Source organism: Gallinula chloropus (genome assembly GCF_964237585.1).
Source record: "Gallinula chloropus genome assembly, chromosome: 3".
In the NCBI taxonomy this organism is placed as follows: domain Eukaryota; kingdom Metazoa; phylum Chordata; class Aves; order Gruiformes; family Rallidae; genus Gallinula; species Gallinula chloropus.
The window spans coordinates 26,010,410-26,028,135 of record NC_140087.1 but is presented as its reverse complement, the minus strand read 5'-3'; positions in this window follow the sequence as shown (position 1 = coordinate 26,028,135).

Genomic DNA, 17,726 nt, shown 5'->3' with positions numbered 1-17,726 from the left:
CCACTACCTCTCTGGGCAGCCTGTTCCAGCACCTCACCATTCTTTCTGTAAAAAACTTCCCCCTAATATCTAATCTAAACCTTCCCTCCTTTAGCTTTAGTCCATTCCCCCTTGTCCTGCCATTATCTGCTCTTTTAAAAAGGCGAATCCCCTCCTGCCTATAAGCTCCCTTCAGGTACTGGAAGGCTGCAATGAGGTCCCCCCGCAGCCTTCTCATCTCCAGGCTGAACAAGCCCAGCTCCCCCAGCCTCTCTTTGTAAGGGACATGCTTCAGCCCTCTAATCATCTTTGTGGCTCTCCCCTGAACCCTCTCCAACAGTTCTATATCTTTCTCGTATTGTGGGCCCCAGACCTGGGGACCTCCTTCTCAGCAGGGCTGCTCTCCAGGAGCTCTTCTCCCAGTCTGTATCTGTGTCTGGGATTCTTCCTGCCCAAGTGAAAGACCTTACACTTGGCAGTGTTGAACCTCATTAGGTTCACCTGAGCCCACCTTTCCAGCCTGTCAAGATCCCTCTGGATGGTTTCCTTTCCTTCTTTTGTGTCAACCACACCACTCAGCTTGGTGTCATCCGCAAACTTGCTGAGGGTGCACTCAATCCCATCATCGATGTCATTGACCCCGCTTGTCACCGGCCGCCACCTGGATATAGACCCATTGACCACCACCCTTTGGCTACGTTCTGTCAACCAGTTTCTTATCCACTGGATGGTCCACCCATCAAATCCACATCTCTCCAATTTAGAGATAAGGATGTAGTGGGGCACTGTGTCAAAGGCCTTGCACAAGTCCAGGTAGATGACATCGGTTGCCTTCCCTTTATCTACTGATGCTGTCACTCCATCATAGAAGGTCACCAGATTGGTAAGGCACGACCTTCCCTTGGTGAAGCCGTGCTGGCTGTCCCGGATCACTTGCTCATCCCTCATATACTCCAACATGTCATCGAGGATGATCTGTTCCATGATATTCCCAGGCACAGAGGTGAGGCTCACTGCCCTGTAATTCCCTGGGTGTTCCGTGCTCCCTTTCTTATAAATGGGAGTGATGTGACCCTTTTTCCAGTCCCTGGGGACCTCGCCCAACATCCACAACTTTTCAAATATGATGGAGAGCGGCTCGGCAACCACATCAGCCAGCTCCTTCAGGACCCTTCAACTCAGCTAGACACGTCATCTTACATGTGACTACCTTTTGGATAGGGGAGTGAACTGAGAACATCCAGCATTAACCATAAAAGTTACAAGAGTTAGTAATAAATGGCGGTGAATTTTAGTTGATTTTTAGCTGTATCTCACACACAGATTTTTCACGGGAGATTGTTCACACTTATTTTCCAGTGAAATAAAATAACTTAAAAAAATAGATCAAAGAACAGCAGGTCTTTGGCAGTAAACAGAGATTTGGACTATTAAAGATATGAATGATTCCTAATAAATTCCTTATTGCATAGACCACAAGCTTACCAGATAAGGATAGTAACTACCTAGGACTGTGTTTAGCATATAAACGATAGTTACAAACAATAAATGTTACTGAATAATCTCCATGGCAGTTTTTTCTCACACCATTTTTAAGACATAATTTCAATATTTGCTTATGTTTGAATATTTCCACTTTTCCGATAGTAAACTGAGGGGAATACAGTCTCTTCCCATTCTAAGTGAAATTTTGGTAATAAAAATTAACAACAAAACATATCTCCAGTATTTCCTCTTTTTTTTTTTTTTATTTTCCTGAAATAGATTGATTTAAAAATTCTAGTATTCCTACAATCCTGCTTCAAGTGAAACTATTAACAATTAAAATTTTAAAATACTGAGAACCCCTGCCACTTTTCCAGGAACAAATAAATGTTGTGTACTAGTTTTACATCTCCGGTGGGAAGGCTGTAGTAGTGACTGGGTAGCAGCCAACAATATTATGGTCAGTGTGACCCGTGAAATTAAGTGGGACTTAGTCCAAAGTCTAGGGAAAAGGCATTTTCTTCTAAATCTTGTCATTATTATTACAATATGAACATCGTTTCTGGTATCATGAGAAGAAATGTCCAAGCTCTAAGCGAGAACAATGTGCTGACGCCTGAAAGTGTTCAGTGTCACCTGTGAAGAAAGGAGCAGCAAAGAACATCGAAAGGTGCATTTTCTGGAAAAAAAAAAAAGAAAGAAAGAAAAAAGAAAAACCACCGTTACCACCATTGTTACTGGGGTGGGGAAAAAAAAGAATAATTTTCAAGAAATTTCATGTAAGTCAAAGCCTTTCAAGTATCTGTTATTTAGTTTTAGGTACATATGCAGCATGGAATCATATTGTGCATTAAAATGCACAGGCTCCATTTTAATACACATGTAAAACATTCAAACCATAATGCCTCTTAGTTCATTCTTGTATTGTACTCTTCTCTCAAACATCCTACCTACAGTGGCATATAAAGTGGACTGGAACAGAAAATGTGGAAATCACTGCCCATAAGCTCTGATAAGCCAAAACCACTGAATCATAGAATTGTCTGGCTTGGAAGGGACCCCAAGGATCATACAGTTCCAATCACCATAGGAAAGCCAAGGACCCACCATAACCGCAATTTTCCTCCATTTTCATCTCAAGATGGCTGTATTTTGCAGTAGAAAGAAAGAAGAGGAATTTGAGGAAGCCATGACTATATAAGCTAGGACTTTGAAGATAAAACACTTTTAATACTACCTAAGAATTGGTTAACTGAAAATCCTCCATTCATTGACACATCACACACCCATCTGTGACCATTGCTGAAGTGTACAGCCCCTCCTAGGCTAGATGAAAAGGATTCTTTGTTTAAGGTCATAACAGAGTCTAGAGCTTTTTTGAAGTAATTTCATCTGCAAATGACTTGGACTTCAATAATGTAAAAAGGGAAAGGTCACAGGTTTCTTACCAGGGAAAACTTGTCAGAATTATTGAAGAACACTTCTGCTCAGTCAGCACATCTGGACACTCAATAAGAATGCCAGACTATCAACAAAGCTAATAAATGGCATGTCTTCACATCGAATTACAGTTGTATCTCATTATTAACCAAGCTAGGTCACAGAATGTGTGTTTCTTAATCCAAAGGCTCTTTCTGTAAGTCTCAACTGTTCAGAGAAAAGAAAAAGAAGTCAGATGAGACAGAAATACGGGAATACAAGCGCCACGAGATACTCCCAAAATATTAGACCTTCTCCTTCTATGCATCTCAGCTGCAGCTGGATTGAGAATGGTAGTTACATCGTCAAGCAGAACAACAGAACTGACCTCAAAGTTTGGCCACTCAGCACACAGTTCTTGCTTACATAGAACAGCCTCCTTAAATATGTCACAAGTCCATGCTCGTGGCATGTGTCATGTAGACTAGTCTGAACTGTGAATCGAATGAGCGGCAAATACAGACTTCATCTGGAGGAGACTTTTCAAACTAAGGGCCTCTGCCTTACTCTCCTACCTCACACTGGTCACCCTCCTGTCAGCAGGGGCTGTGCCTTTAGTCACCTTTAATTATTTCTGGCCAGCAGCATTAAAGAAAATCCTCAGCTGTTTTGCTGTTATGTTGTCAACAATACTATAGAAATAATTCCGAACTGGGGGCAAATAATGATTAACCAAGCACTTCAGTTTCAGGAAGGGACAACCTTTTATGGACGTGATGGACATGAAGAGACTCTTCTTCCATTGCTCTAGACCAGCTACAGAATTCATCTATTGCTTTGCCTGACTTCAAATGAAAACACTATTCTTTGACTTTGAGTCATCTCCTCTTCTAAGTCTTCTGAACATATTGGTGGCTTGAAAGCAAAGCTGAAGAAAATCATGTAGGATACATGTTAAAAAGACAATACCTTGTAAATTGATACAAATTCATTTAAGTATTGGCATATTGGTATGTCGGTGTTTTTCCACATGGCCAAGGGTTTCCCAATGGCTTCTGTACATAACTTTGAAATACTTGTCTTTTAACATGCCTTTTAACCTTAAATATGTCATCAAATATTCACATGTTCAATAAGCAATAGAGAAGTCTCACTGCTGCCTGGTGATTCCTTTTTAAAATTGTATTCCTTAGTAAACCACTAAGATATGATTTCTTAAAGACAGTTTAGTGGAAAATGCAGCTTATATAATAAGAACATTAAATAGTAAAAAATGAGTCATTTAAAATAATCCATTGTGTTATGAAATATTATTTGCTTTAGTATGCAAAAGTCATATCCATTGAATGGAGTTTTAAATAGGCTATATTCTATTGTATTTTACCTTCAGGGACCCTGAGAGTTTATTCTTTCTAATGAGCTGTGTACTATTCACTTAGAAGCTTCATTTTTATTATTATGTATAAAGAGTGTTTTTGTTTTGTTTTTTTTCCCCCTGCTTTAGCAAGCACCTTTTTTAAACAAATTCATTCTTTTCCTAGACATTTTGTTAACTACATGGAATAATATCTGAAATGCTTACAATGTTTCTAACAGTTGGAAAAGATATATAGTGTTTTCAAGCAGACTATTTACATTAGTGATATCCTCCACTAGAATAGGATTGTCCCTTCTGGCTCCATTTTTTGTTATGGTTGTTGCTATCCAAGTAGAGTTTATTTAGTGACGCTAAAGAAAACAAAAATCCCATTACCAATAATGAATCATTGTTTAGGCAGGTTCAAGTGAGGAAGAAAATAAGCAAGGAGAGTGAAAATTCATCTAGGTATCTTTTTCTCAAATAAAAAGTATTTTCAAAAGGTAGAATGCATCATTTGAGCCTTGCAAGCCACTCACTAAATGAAACTAAGATACCTTAGAGCACTTTCTATACTAAATTTATTTAGGATTTCCTGGATGGAAAAGGATTTGGTAAACTTTGGTAGCCTTTAGTTCCCATCTTATCTATACAGAAATATGTGTGGCAATATTTGACAGTATAGAAGATTAAGGTGTTCTGAAAGACAGAGCTTAGATTTATTTGAAGCCACCTTCAAGGTTATATTGTAATGGCAAAGGCCATCACACTTTGGATCTATACAGTTTCGATATACACAGATGCACACAGTATATACACAGTTAAGACACATACAAGTATCAAATCCTCTTCCACCACACAAAATTATCAGATCATTACCTTTTGCTTGCTCTTTGCTATAAAGTTCACCACAGACATGACCCATCATGACATTCTTTTCTCTTCTGCCACAAAAACTCGAAGGCATGAAATAAATGCCTCCCTGCAGTCAACAGGTTCAGACAAACGGGAGGCACCATTTTCTCCCACGGGACACACGGCAGCCTGGCACCTGCTTGCAGCATTGTGGATTCAAACTTTTACACAGATTTCAAAAGTATCTGGAGAACTTCATAGAAGAATACTCAGTCTGGCACTACTAAATACAAAATGATCACCTCTTGCTTAAAAATTTCCTGGGCCAGATGGCCTGAGGTTAGGAGAAAATACAACAGAAGGATCAGTATCTTCTTATCCTGAGCTTACACTGAGGTTGTTGCTCTGGATGGACTTTTATTCAGACTCAGTATTCACAGTATCTCTGTTCTCACATTATGATTACTAAAAAAAAAAAAGGCATGAAATTCTGACTGACACTAATGCTTCACTGTTTGAAACTAATGAAGAGCAAATGTGCAGCATTTTGGATCCTCTCAGATATTATTGTTAAATCAGAAATTAGGAACAGACTCTAATCTGTGGAAGTGTGAATTCCTCAGAACTAAATGCTCATTGCTTTCTCCTGCTGTGTGCACTGCCCCAAAACTGGGTGTGCACACAGACTGCCCTCAGGCTGGGGGTCCTCTCCAGCTATACTGTAGAAACAGAAGGAAAGGTCCTTCAAATCTGGACAGCAGAGGACAAGAGAGTTATTCCCAATGTCCCCTCTGGATCAGAAAAGAAGTGAGAGCTGAGCCACAAAGGGATCCTGTTTAGCCCAGCAGGCTGGGCAGAAGCTCTGCCACCAAGAAATGTGCCAGGGAGGTGGAGTAGAGAGGTGATTGTCTGGATACAGAGGTACAGAAGAGGAGTGACTAACAGCCAGAAAGTAAACACCATATGAAATTTTGGGGAAGGAGATCACCTTCCTGCTTTGCTTGCAGTGAGAGAGCAGAGAGTGACTTACTGGGTCTGTTTCTTGAATTCAGGAGAGGAAACACAGGATTGCATCTACTCCTGTAGAATACTGTTCCCACCCATCTCTGCTGACATGCAGGTATGGCTTTCTTGAGGAACATTTACAGCTGTTGAGCAGTTATTTCTCCCACATAAGAGATACCATGTTTGAGGTAGTCATAGCATGGATCTGCATACTAAAGTGTGATTTTCCACGCAACTTCTTTATACACAGATCCATCTGGTGTCCTTTGTGATGTAAGGCAGTTCGTGTTACTGCTGTAGAGGCTTTGTTCTTCCTGTTTTCCCTGCAGCCTCACCATAGCCTCTGCCTCCTACAGTTCCTGTTGAGACTTGGATTTTCATCTTTTGCAGTTATATTTGGCAGCCTTTTGTAAAGAGTTCTGAGATAACTAAAACTTCATGAACATCACCCTGTCCTCATTTTGCAAATTCAGTTAACTTAACCCACCTCAGTTCAAGCCAAATATGTAAATCCAAAAATAATAAACAAAAATGAGACATTTTGTCCTCTCCTCTCCTCTCCTCTCCTCTCCTCTCCTCTCCTCTCCTCTCCTCTCCTCTCCTCTCCTCTCCTCTCCTCTCCTCTCCTCTCCTCTCCTCTCCTCTCCTCTCCTCTCCTCTCCATTGTTTTCCCAATGCAATGAGGACCAATAGGATATAAAATGCAAATTCTCATCCTCAAACCCATAAGATAATCATGTACCTTCTGCTGTTGCTACTGTTTCTGCTGCCAGCACTGTCAGCAGCTCCAGTGCTTCTATAGCAACAACTATTTCCAACTGTGCAATACTTGCAAGTAATTTAGGTGCATAAGACAACATTTTAGTGAGAACTGCATGTTATACACTTGAAGCATAGCATTTGTCAATAAACTCTGAGCCTGCCTCTAATTACAATTCTTCTGTATCTTTCCCAGCCCCCTCACCACACTTTTCTAGGCAATATCAGTTTGCAAGCAAATTTTAGGACTAAAAACCACCCTAACAGGAAATATAAACAAAACAAAATGCAAAGACATTTAGCAGCCATAAAAGCATCCTAGGCAGTTACTGACAGGCAAGCATTGGTATCAATATAGAGGGACCATTTTAAGCAAAACCAAAGCAAGTGGAGCATTTCTTATTTCTTCAGGGATCCTTTTGCCTTGGAATATATTTCATCTCTTCAGAGTCCTAAAGACATTTCTCAAGCTGCCAAAGCAGAAGATTTAGATCCCAAAACTCTCTTGGCCAACCCAAGACAATGGGGTACTGTCTACCATCCAGAAAAGAAGGACAGGCAGGTACGGATAGAAGGATATTTAAACTGACCTTTTCCCACTGCTAAAGATTACCTGAAATCATGACAGAAACATGGAGCATAATGAGATAATGTAGGCTTATTATGCCTTTGTACATGATAATGTGAACCATTTATTTACTCACTTCAGCGCCTGGGGTTTCCACCAATATAATGCATTAAGATTTGAAGAAAACTGTGTGTGTTATAGGAAGCAGATTGCTGAATCAAACAGTAATATTTACTGGACTTGGAACACATCACACAAACAAACACTTGAGTCTAGCACTTCTGCTTGCTTAGCAAGGCTCTGTAAACTCCTGAAAATTGTAGCTTGCTCTACAAAGATCAATAAATGTGAAGATTTCACACAGTACTTCCCCAGATACCAGCTGCTGTGGTATTCAGCAGGGATGTTACCTAATGCTGTCATGTAAAGTCTGAACTTAGCAGGAAGTTATACCCAAAAGGAGGTGATCTGAAGGAACAAGTACAGTAAATTACTAAAATACAGTTCAGAGCATAGAAAGGCCCAGTTTCTGATGTCCCCAGAATTGTTTTGTACTCAGATTTGCCATCATGTTCTATGTAATTGCTGCCATCAGAGCTCATGCATTTGTATACATTTACTCACCCAACGCAGTGTTCACTCTCTAAGTTTTGCTCATGTTCCTAGATTCCTGTTCTCGCTGATAAAATTAATACAGAAGCACATGCAACAGAAAATCCTCCTTGATGAAAATTCAGATTCTTGTGTTTCTTTGTCACTCTTGCAAAAAGGCTGAAAAACCAGCAAAATATTTTAAACAGTGTGAAAGTGGCATCCTCATATTTATTTGTCTTCTACCCAATTTCGTACCACTTCTTAATCTATCAGCCTATAAGAAGGCACATCTGCTTTTTCTGACAATGTCAGGTTCAAACATTTGATCCCTTGCCTACAGTTCTCGAGAAAGGAAAAAGGGCCAAATTTTGTCATCTGGCCAATAGAGGGCAGCTCTCTTCCTTCCCAAAACGGACCCATCCAGAGTTCCTAGGCCCATTTGGCAGGGCACCTGAGAAAACTTTTGTCACCAGTTCAGATTTCGCCATCCCCACTCCGTCTCCTGAATAGGTTTCCCAGACTATTCACCTAAAGAGAAGCAAAGATGCAGCCCCATGGCTAGGAGATTACAAAAGCACAGGCCAGCTCAGTGGGCAAAAGGCAGAGACCTGCCTGTCACAGGTTAGTAAGAGGTGTTGCAGTAGGTGAAGTTTCTTGCCATGAACAATCCCGTGCTTAGGCCTGGAAAACAGTGAATAAAATTATAAATTTCCGGTATAACCTGAATCAAACTCAAATGCGGATGAACCACTCTGCCTCAGTGGTACCATGAGGACAAATCTTGAAGATTCTTAAATTCTCATTTACAACCTACAAATCCTATTGTCACGTTGTGCACAGCGTCCAGGCAAGGTGACGGGACAAGCAGATCTTGTTTAACCGAGGCTGACATTGGATAGAAGGTACAAATTTTGCAGAAATCTGAGAACAAATGCAAAAAAGCATAATCAAAACTGTCTTACAGCATCAATCTTTTAGGAAAATCTAATGAAGAAGACTGTTAACTGGACTTCTCTGCCTTAGCAGTTAACTCTTTTTGGCCCAGAGTCCTCTGGAGAGTGATGAAGTACTGTAGATCCCACCTTTTCTTGGGAGTTACTCATCACCATACATGAAGAGATCACACTTTCTTGGTAGATACGTCCACCTATATTAAAGTCTGAGGTTTTTGCTCAACTCAATTTTTCACCTTCTGTCCCTGTCTATTTTCCAACACATCACTTCCGGGCTTCTCCTGCCATTGCTACTCACAATCCTTGTGTTCTCATCCACTTACACACCCCTCTAACCCATTAGAAGCTTCTACTGGGTAAATGCTCAGCTTCATCACTCTTCCTACCTTGAAACTGAAGGAAAATATGAAATATACTTCCTTTCTCTGCATTGTGTCCTGCTAACTCATTCATGTCAGGAACTATTTATCTGGTGCTTGAGAAAAGCACTTCTCCAGATCAAACGCTATGTCTTTTTGGACTATTACCCTCCAAACAGACATGAAAGCAAACAGACGTGTCCCTCCCATCTTGTTCTGTTAACCTGCTCCCTCTCTCACTTCCAAGTATGCAAGTAACACATTGTTCTACTCCATCAATAAATCCAGAATAATACTTTCTGGAACAAAGTTAAACCAATTCTCACAAAAAACTCTTAATCCTTTTTTTCTTCCTTTTTTTTTTCTTTTCTTTTTTCTTTCCTTTTTTTTTCCCCAAATACTCTAGCTTCTTGACTGTCATAGAACATTTTTCTTCAAGAATAAAAAGCCTAACCATACGTGTCATGTCTCAGTGCTATTCATAGAGTGTGTGCACATACACTAAACGCTACTTTAAGAACAGAATATATAGCATCATCATTTTCAATAGTGATTTGAAAACATAAAGACTCCCCAGACTGTTCCAAGCTGCATACAGAATATCAACGTTATAGACAAAAGAAGAAGTCTCAAAATGTCAAGAAAGCATAATTAATAGATTTTTGAGGAAAAAAAATTAATTACTTTAGTCTCTTACTGAATGATTTGGCCCTGAAAGTATTCCTCACACTATTAGAGAAACACCGAGGAGATTCAAAAGACTGCAACAAAGAATGGAAACAAGAAGTTTCATGCCTCATAAAAGACCAGACATTTGGTTCAAATAGAAATTATTATAGCATCAACTATGGCAATCCCAAATGTTCAGAAATCATAGAACCAGTTACAAAAGAATAATGATATTTCGACTAGTCATGGAAATCTTTTTTAATGATAATGTATTGTATTTCTTTTTTATTTTTGTGGCTTTTGTATCTTTAGGGTACACTCTGTTCACATAATCATACTTCTCTGCAGACTGAAATGAAAAACAGAAACGGTTTATTGATGATGCAGTCACAGTGTTATACTTGCATACTTGGAAAAACAGAAGAAAAATGGGAAGAATAAAGTTGCTTGTTTAATCACGGGATTCCATCAGCTGAAACTTTAATTGAGATACCAAAATAAAACTGTTGAAAGTACCAAGCACTTAGTATGTTATAAAAAGAGCATGACGAATATGTTACCACGTTGTTTGCCTGTGAGAGGGATGGATGCAGAGCTGGCCCACTGAGAGAGGCTTTGCCTGCAGAGAACAGCACCCTCCCACCACACTCATTACAGGTCTCTCTAACTGAGAGGGTGAAAAATTGTCTCAGCAGGGACACCCAACAACAGCACACACATGACACTCTCTTGCTTACCATTAGTCGCCACAATCTAAAGCTCATTATTGACCCTAATTTTGGTTTGAATTTGATCTTAGATATAAACCAGAAAGTATTTTCTTCCTCCTACTACAACACTGCAGGGCAGTCAGCCAAAAAGCAAGCTAACATCGTCACCACAGTCTGATACCATAATCCTGCCCAGCATTTTGCTTCATGCCATTGCCACAGATGCAGGCAGAATAAAGCTGTGTAGAAAATACCCACAAAGATCATGTTCTGCACATTGTAAAACTTCTCTGAAACAGCCCAATCATTCAAAAGTTTCTGCTTTGTGTGTATTTCCAGCATTAATGGCAAAGCAAGCCTGAAATAGTGGTGAGGAACTGACATTGCTAAAAGGGAACGTGAAGACATTTCATTCAAATTCTGTTCTGTCCACTTCTGCTTCGGGTGATGTCAGGCTTGACAAGGCTGACAATGAAGAGGTCGGTGCTGACAGGTGACAACAATGGACTAGAGGGAAAAGAGAAATCTTCTGGATAGGAACCTCGTAACATTACATGTTTTGGCTCTGGGAACCCAAGTGATTAGAATAAGGGAATAAAAAAACTTGGTGTGAACAGTTGTTCCCATATCACACACTCCACATGAATATATTGAACACAGACGAGAGAACCAAGCCACACGTACAGGCTCAAGACTGACTCTCTGTATTCCCACGTTAATCATTAAGGCTTTGCCAGATTGACCATAGATGGGTTAGTTTCTGCTTTACAGGTAGTCACAAAGCCAGAACTTAGGGAAATAATAACTCAGTCTTGCTTTCAGACTGTAAAAAGCAGTAAATTCCTCTAGGATTTGCACATGATGAATGATACCTTAAGGGTAGTTTGCTAATTACTGTAGAAATAAAATCAGACACAGCACATTGCTATTGGAGCAGTGAAACAAGCATATTTATTCCTGTATAAATACAGCCTTGGATGTTTTGCCACCAAACTTTTTTGCAGAGGTGCAGAAACATGAAAAACTGTACAACCTGTCAATCTGAAATATATTCATGGTTAGTCGAACTTGCAGGGAAACTGAGAGGAGATGATTTCAAGAAGGTACTTGATACCTACAATTTCTACCTAGTAATTATGCCATCAGTTTGGTCTTATCAGAAAGCAGCATATAAAAAAATCCAGAGAAGAGGAAATGCGAGGACAGAAGCAAGCATTTAAATAAAAAAAAAGGGAGTAATGACACTGTAGAGATCTAATTCTCATTCTTTTCACTAAATACCCTTCCCTTACACAGCCCACTTTAAAAGGAAGAAGTGGCATCCGCTGTCTTCATGAGTATATGAATAATTATAGATAACCGACTTACAGGTATTTCAGTCCACATTATTAAACTCATCAGCTGAGAGTTGTTTGTGAAGCTCACTCACTCACAAAGAATTGTCCATTTCTAATGAAATTAATTAGTAATCTTTGACCACAACAGGCTTGAATACTTGAGCTAGCAGCAGCACTCTCGAACCTTGCTGTAAGTGACTTAGAGAGCTCAATCTGTGTAACTTATCCAAAAGATTGAGAGGTGACTTGATTAGAGCATGTAAATACCTTCACAGGGAGAAAATACAAGGGCTCTCTAATCTAACAGAGGCATAACAAAAGCTGGAAGCTGAAAACCAAAGGCAAGCAAATTAGGTGAGAAATAAAGCACACCTTTTCTTAACTACAAGGAACCAGACCACTGGAACAAGCTCCAAAGGTATCAATAGATTCTTGAGCTCCTACTGTCTCAAGAACAACATCAGATGTCTCTCAGGAAGTTATACTTTGCCCAAACACAGTGTGCTTCAGCTGAAACACAGGTTGTTGTGCTCAGCTACAGGGTATCTGGGGGAATTTAATGACCCATGATATGCAATAGGTCAGACTTCAGAATCTATTATTGTGGGAGAGTATTTTTTTACTATGCCAGGTGACATTGCTGCAAAACAGGCAGACTTTCAAGCACACAAGCCTTCCTTCAGGTCTGACAGAGACTGGAGTAGCAATTTACAAGGCTAAAAACAAGTTGTAAACAATTGCTCCAAATCTGGCTGTTGTTACCTATGTGCCACATCTTGGGCTAAAATGAGAGAGGGTAAAAGAGAGGGATACTGACATGGCACAGGGTGCTTCATGCCATAGCTTTTTTAATTAGTACTAGTAATAAAGGAATAGACTAACACACGTTTTTTTACCACAAAACATGAACAGAACAACTGCTGCCTCTTCTGTTGCGGATCCCAGGTGCTTTGTTAGCTTTGTTAGAACCTGTAACAGGGATAGGGAAGTGTCTAAGCCTATTCAGTCCTTTCTTTGTATTTTGAGACTAAGAAAACTCTGAAAGCTTTCTGATGAGAACCACAGTGCAAGCTCATCAACACTTTCCTACTGTTCAGTTAGATCTTGTCATGGCAGAAGGAGGCCATATTTAAAGAAATATCAAAGGCTCCATTACCCATTATTAGTTTTCTGAACCATTTAGTTGTCTTCCCACGCAACGGATCATTGATTATAAACTAGTGGTCAGACAAATCCTCAGCAGGAGGTTCATAAGCATTCTTCCTTTATACCAGGGAAACTATGTTGATATATAACAAGTGAGAAAGTCCAGAAGTTGTGCCCTAGTCACTGTCAAATAGGATTTTCCCATGGCCCCATCTGTTGGCTTTCACTTTAAAGATTATATCTTGTGTGTAGTATGGCAGTAATAAGGAAAAAGTATTTCGATCACTTTTGCTATGACACTAACAATAGAGATTACAGCTGAAAAAGTAGTTAAGCCACTTACAGGAAAATCAGACTTTCAAACTGTCCTTATTTAAACAGGGCAATTGAGAATAACTATGCTGTGGTAAATGCCAAAGTAGGTGTTACGTCACCTGCAGATTTCCAACAGCAAAATTTCACTGGCTTCAACACACCTATGCCATAAATGAGGTACCACATAGGTCTGTCTCATGATCTTCAGATGTTTCCTCAACCTTCCAGTTACTCAACCCCATATTTATTGATTGTCAGGTGAAGAACATAGAACTTCCTGAAAGACTCACAGGGACATCAAGATGGTTAGGGGAGGGAAGCTTGGAGAAGACTAAGGGGTGACCTTATTAATGTTATAATTATGTAAAGGGCGAGAGTCAGGAGGAGGGACCCAGGCTCTTCTCAGCTATCGCCAGCGATAGGAGAAGGGGCAACGAGTGCAAGCTGGACCATAGGAAATTCCATGTGAATGTAAAGAGGAGCTTTTTCACTGTGAGGGTGATAGTGCACTGGGACAGGCTGCCCAGAGAGGTTGTGGAGTCTCCTTCTATAGGGACATTCAAATCCGACCTGGATGGGTTCCGGCGTGATTTAGTCTGGGTGATCCTGCTTTGGTAGTGGGGTTGGACTAGATAATCTTTCAAGATCCCTTCCAACTCCTAACATTCTGTGATTATGTGAAGTAAACTCTGCTGGAGCAATATCAGTGAGATGGCTGTACTTGCCTAATTAACTGGTCTCTCTTAAGCTCTGTAATTTAATTAACTCTCTTTGTAACAAGATTCCTAGAGCTGCTTAAGTGCAATCTGAAAGTTTTTAACCTGTCTTTTCTAACTAAATATTCTACAGATCTTCACCAACAACTAACATACAAAATTTGGTAAAAACACTAAAATCAGTAAACACAGAATGACAGAGTTATGCATTTGCAGTGCTGAACATCAACATGGTAAAGTCAAACTTTCCCCTGATCATCACTCATTCAGATTTTTTCTCTTCACTTCTAAACTTGTGTTGAAATTTCTGGGCAGGAAAAGAGCACAACTTTACTGACTGGTCCTACAGAGAAAGGATTATCAGAGGCACAGTGGACTTCAGCTCCCCCTGACCCTGACATAGAATGACCAATTCTTATCAGAAATTCAATTAAAGCATGTTTTATTGATTGGAAGAGTGCTTCAATCCATAGCTGTTCTTCAGCCAATAATCAGTACTGATACTGTAATCCAGAATTGAGTGGACAGGTACAACATCATAACAACTGGGTAGCAATAAGGAACTATGCAAGCAACTGTAACTTACTCTAATAGCAGCTCATAATAGTAGGTGCTTGCAGACAGTGGCTTTGATTTAGCAAAGGTGTTTAATTAGAACTTTAAACACTTGCTTAACAGAGGGCTACAGCATAAATATAGCAGGGATGGTTTATGAAAAATGTTAGTACTGGGTGTATTTTAACTTGTGAACAAAGTTAGGAAAAAAAATCTATCGGCTTGAAAAATTCTTCTGTGGTCTCTTTGTAACCTCTTTGAACTTAGACCAGAATTCCATCAGCATGTAATCTCACCTCAGCAATAGCATTTGGCTGCTGAAAGCACATTCTAGTGAATACATACAATTTTACCTTTCTTACTGCAAAGTCTATGGCTACTACTTTCTAACACGTGTGGATATATTGGCAAAGAATGCTGAGTCCTGTGCTGTTTTAGTGCCTTAAAACATTTTAAAATATAACTCCACCAGAATCTGTTCAGAAATAAGTAATTTCCCCAATGATTGTAGTTTCATATAAGCTAGGCCTTCAAATAGAGACTCAAACAGTATACCAAATGAGTAAAAATTATCATCCTCACAGAAGTGAAGAAGAAATCTCAGTGGTCGAATCTATCCAATAAACATGGTGGGCAGATAACTAAAAAGGAGAGACTCCATTGGAATTCATGTCCACTGATGAGGAAGTGTACTGGGTCTGGCTGGAATGGAGCTAATTTTCTTCATAGTAGCTTTTATGGTGGATTTGTGACTAAAAAGGTGTTAATAAGACACCACTGTTTCGGGTGTTGTTGAACAGTGCTTGAACAACACTAAGGTTTTTCCTTTCATCCACTCTGGCCCCTCCAGCAAGTAGTCTGGGGTTGCACATGAGGTTAGAAGGGCTCACAGCAGACCCCAGTTGATCAAGGGGATATCCCATTCCATGCGACATTGTGTCAGCAATAAAAGCTCAGGAAAAAGAGACGAGAGGAGATCAGGGTTGGGGGTGGGGGGAAGTTATTGAATCTGTCTTCCCTAGCAACAGTTAGGTGTGCTGAGTCTCTGCTTTGCTGGAAATAGCTGGAACTTGTTCTAAAATGGAAAGTAGTGATTGAATGTCTTCTTTTGGTTAGCTTGAGTATGCAGGGCTTCGTCACTTTTTTTAACTGTTCTTATCTTGATGCGTGAGGCTTCCACTTCTGACATTCTCCCCATCCCACTGTGGGGAGTGTGAGAAAGAGGTTTGTGGGAACTTTGTTGCTAGGTGGGATCAACACACCACAAGAAGGGAAAAATGTTCAAATACAGAAAACATGGGCATAGGAAAAGAAGATGCTGAGAATGACTGAGAGAAGAGACTTATGGAGTATCCACTTCTTGCATTCATTGATTCCTACACTAACTGAGGCAAAGAGGGACTTGGCTCCACGATGTCAGGCAAAAAACACTCAAAACATTTCTTACAGATACCAGGAACAGAAAAGGGCAAACAAGCCATTGAGGTGATGCTAAAAAACATTTCAGCTAGTTTAAAATACAAACTCAAATTGTCATCAGGAGAATTATTTGACTGTATCTAACCTGAGGAACATGTAGAGAGCATGACTAAAGAAAGGGGTAGGTTAAGTGTGCACCTTGTAGACACAGTCCCCCTCATGCTTGCAGGAAGGGAAAGACAAAAACATACACATCAATTACATAACCTTTTTCTTTTTTTTTTTTTAACAGCTTAAAGCAAATCTTACTGTATGAATTGAATGAATTTAATTCAATTTATTTGTGCTTCAAGTTCTTGTGGGTTTGCTGAGAAGTCTATACTGCATTCTCAAGCTCCATTTGCCAGACTCACAGAATAGGGCAGGGATGGTTTCCCTTGGCTCTGTACCACTTCTTAGGAGCTGAAAAAGTTTGGGGAGGGAAGAACCGCCAGTATGGACAATCTTAAAAAAAAATTAAAAAAAAATTCTAATAAGATTTGTATGACAATATTATACACCAGCTCCCAGGACCTGTGTTGGATATTGTAGGAGCCACATTACAAATTCCCAAATCTTTCAGTACTCTGGGATACACTGAGAATGGCTACAAGATGTTGTCCCTTGCAACACACAAAGCAAGGTGGCAATTAAAGATGTACAGAACCATTCCTGATGTCATCCCTTTATTCCTTCTGGAACACAAAGGCTCTAGGGTTCGGCAGTACAGTGATATTTTAGAAAGAAAAATGAGCAGCAGATCTTTCTTTGGGGCTGCTCAAAACAGAGTTAAGCATAATTTCCATAGCCTAAATCACATCTTTATTCTGGTACCCACTGTTCTCCAGAGAAAATTAGAAACTAGGTTACATAGGAGAAACTGTTTGCTGTTCTGTCTTATCTTCTCTAAAAATAATAAATTTGCTCACCTTCAACCTTGTATTACTTTCTGTGCTTAAAATATATTCCATGTCTCAGAACCACATGTGACAGAAAGTAAAAAAGCTTTGCTGAAGGCTTAGTTGTCCATTTTATATTTATTCATAAAGAGAAAATACTGGCATTTTTTTTGCCTCCTGAAGTACAAAAGATCAAATGGAAATAGCTAGTCAGACTTGCCTTGGTTTAGTTAATCAGTAATTAACTCCTTACAGTGCCCAGCCTAGCTTGCTTTTATAATGACTGTATGATCACTGAAGATGATTGGTTTTAATAAGACAACAGGACCTCAAAATAAAGTTTTGAGGAAGTATTTAGAAGTAGATGTATTTGCAAACCAGTTGTTAGGGCAGAGCCTTTATTCTAAACTGACAGGAGCTAACAATGACCAAATTGATTAGGAATATCTGAATACAATGCTCTCAAAAATGCCTTTTAAGAAAATTCTGTTTAAGATGACATAGCATAAAGCATTCACCTGTGTTTGAGTGCCCTTCAAATCCAACTGACAATGCAGGAATGTAATTCTAGGTTTTGCAGTTCCCAAG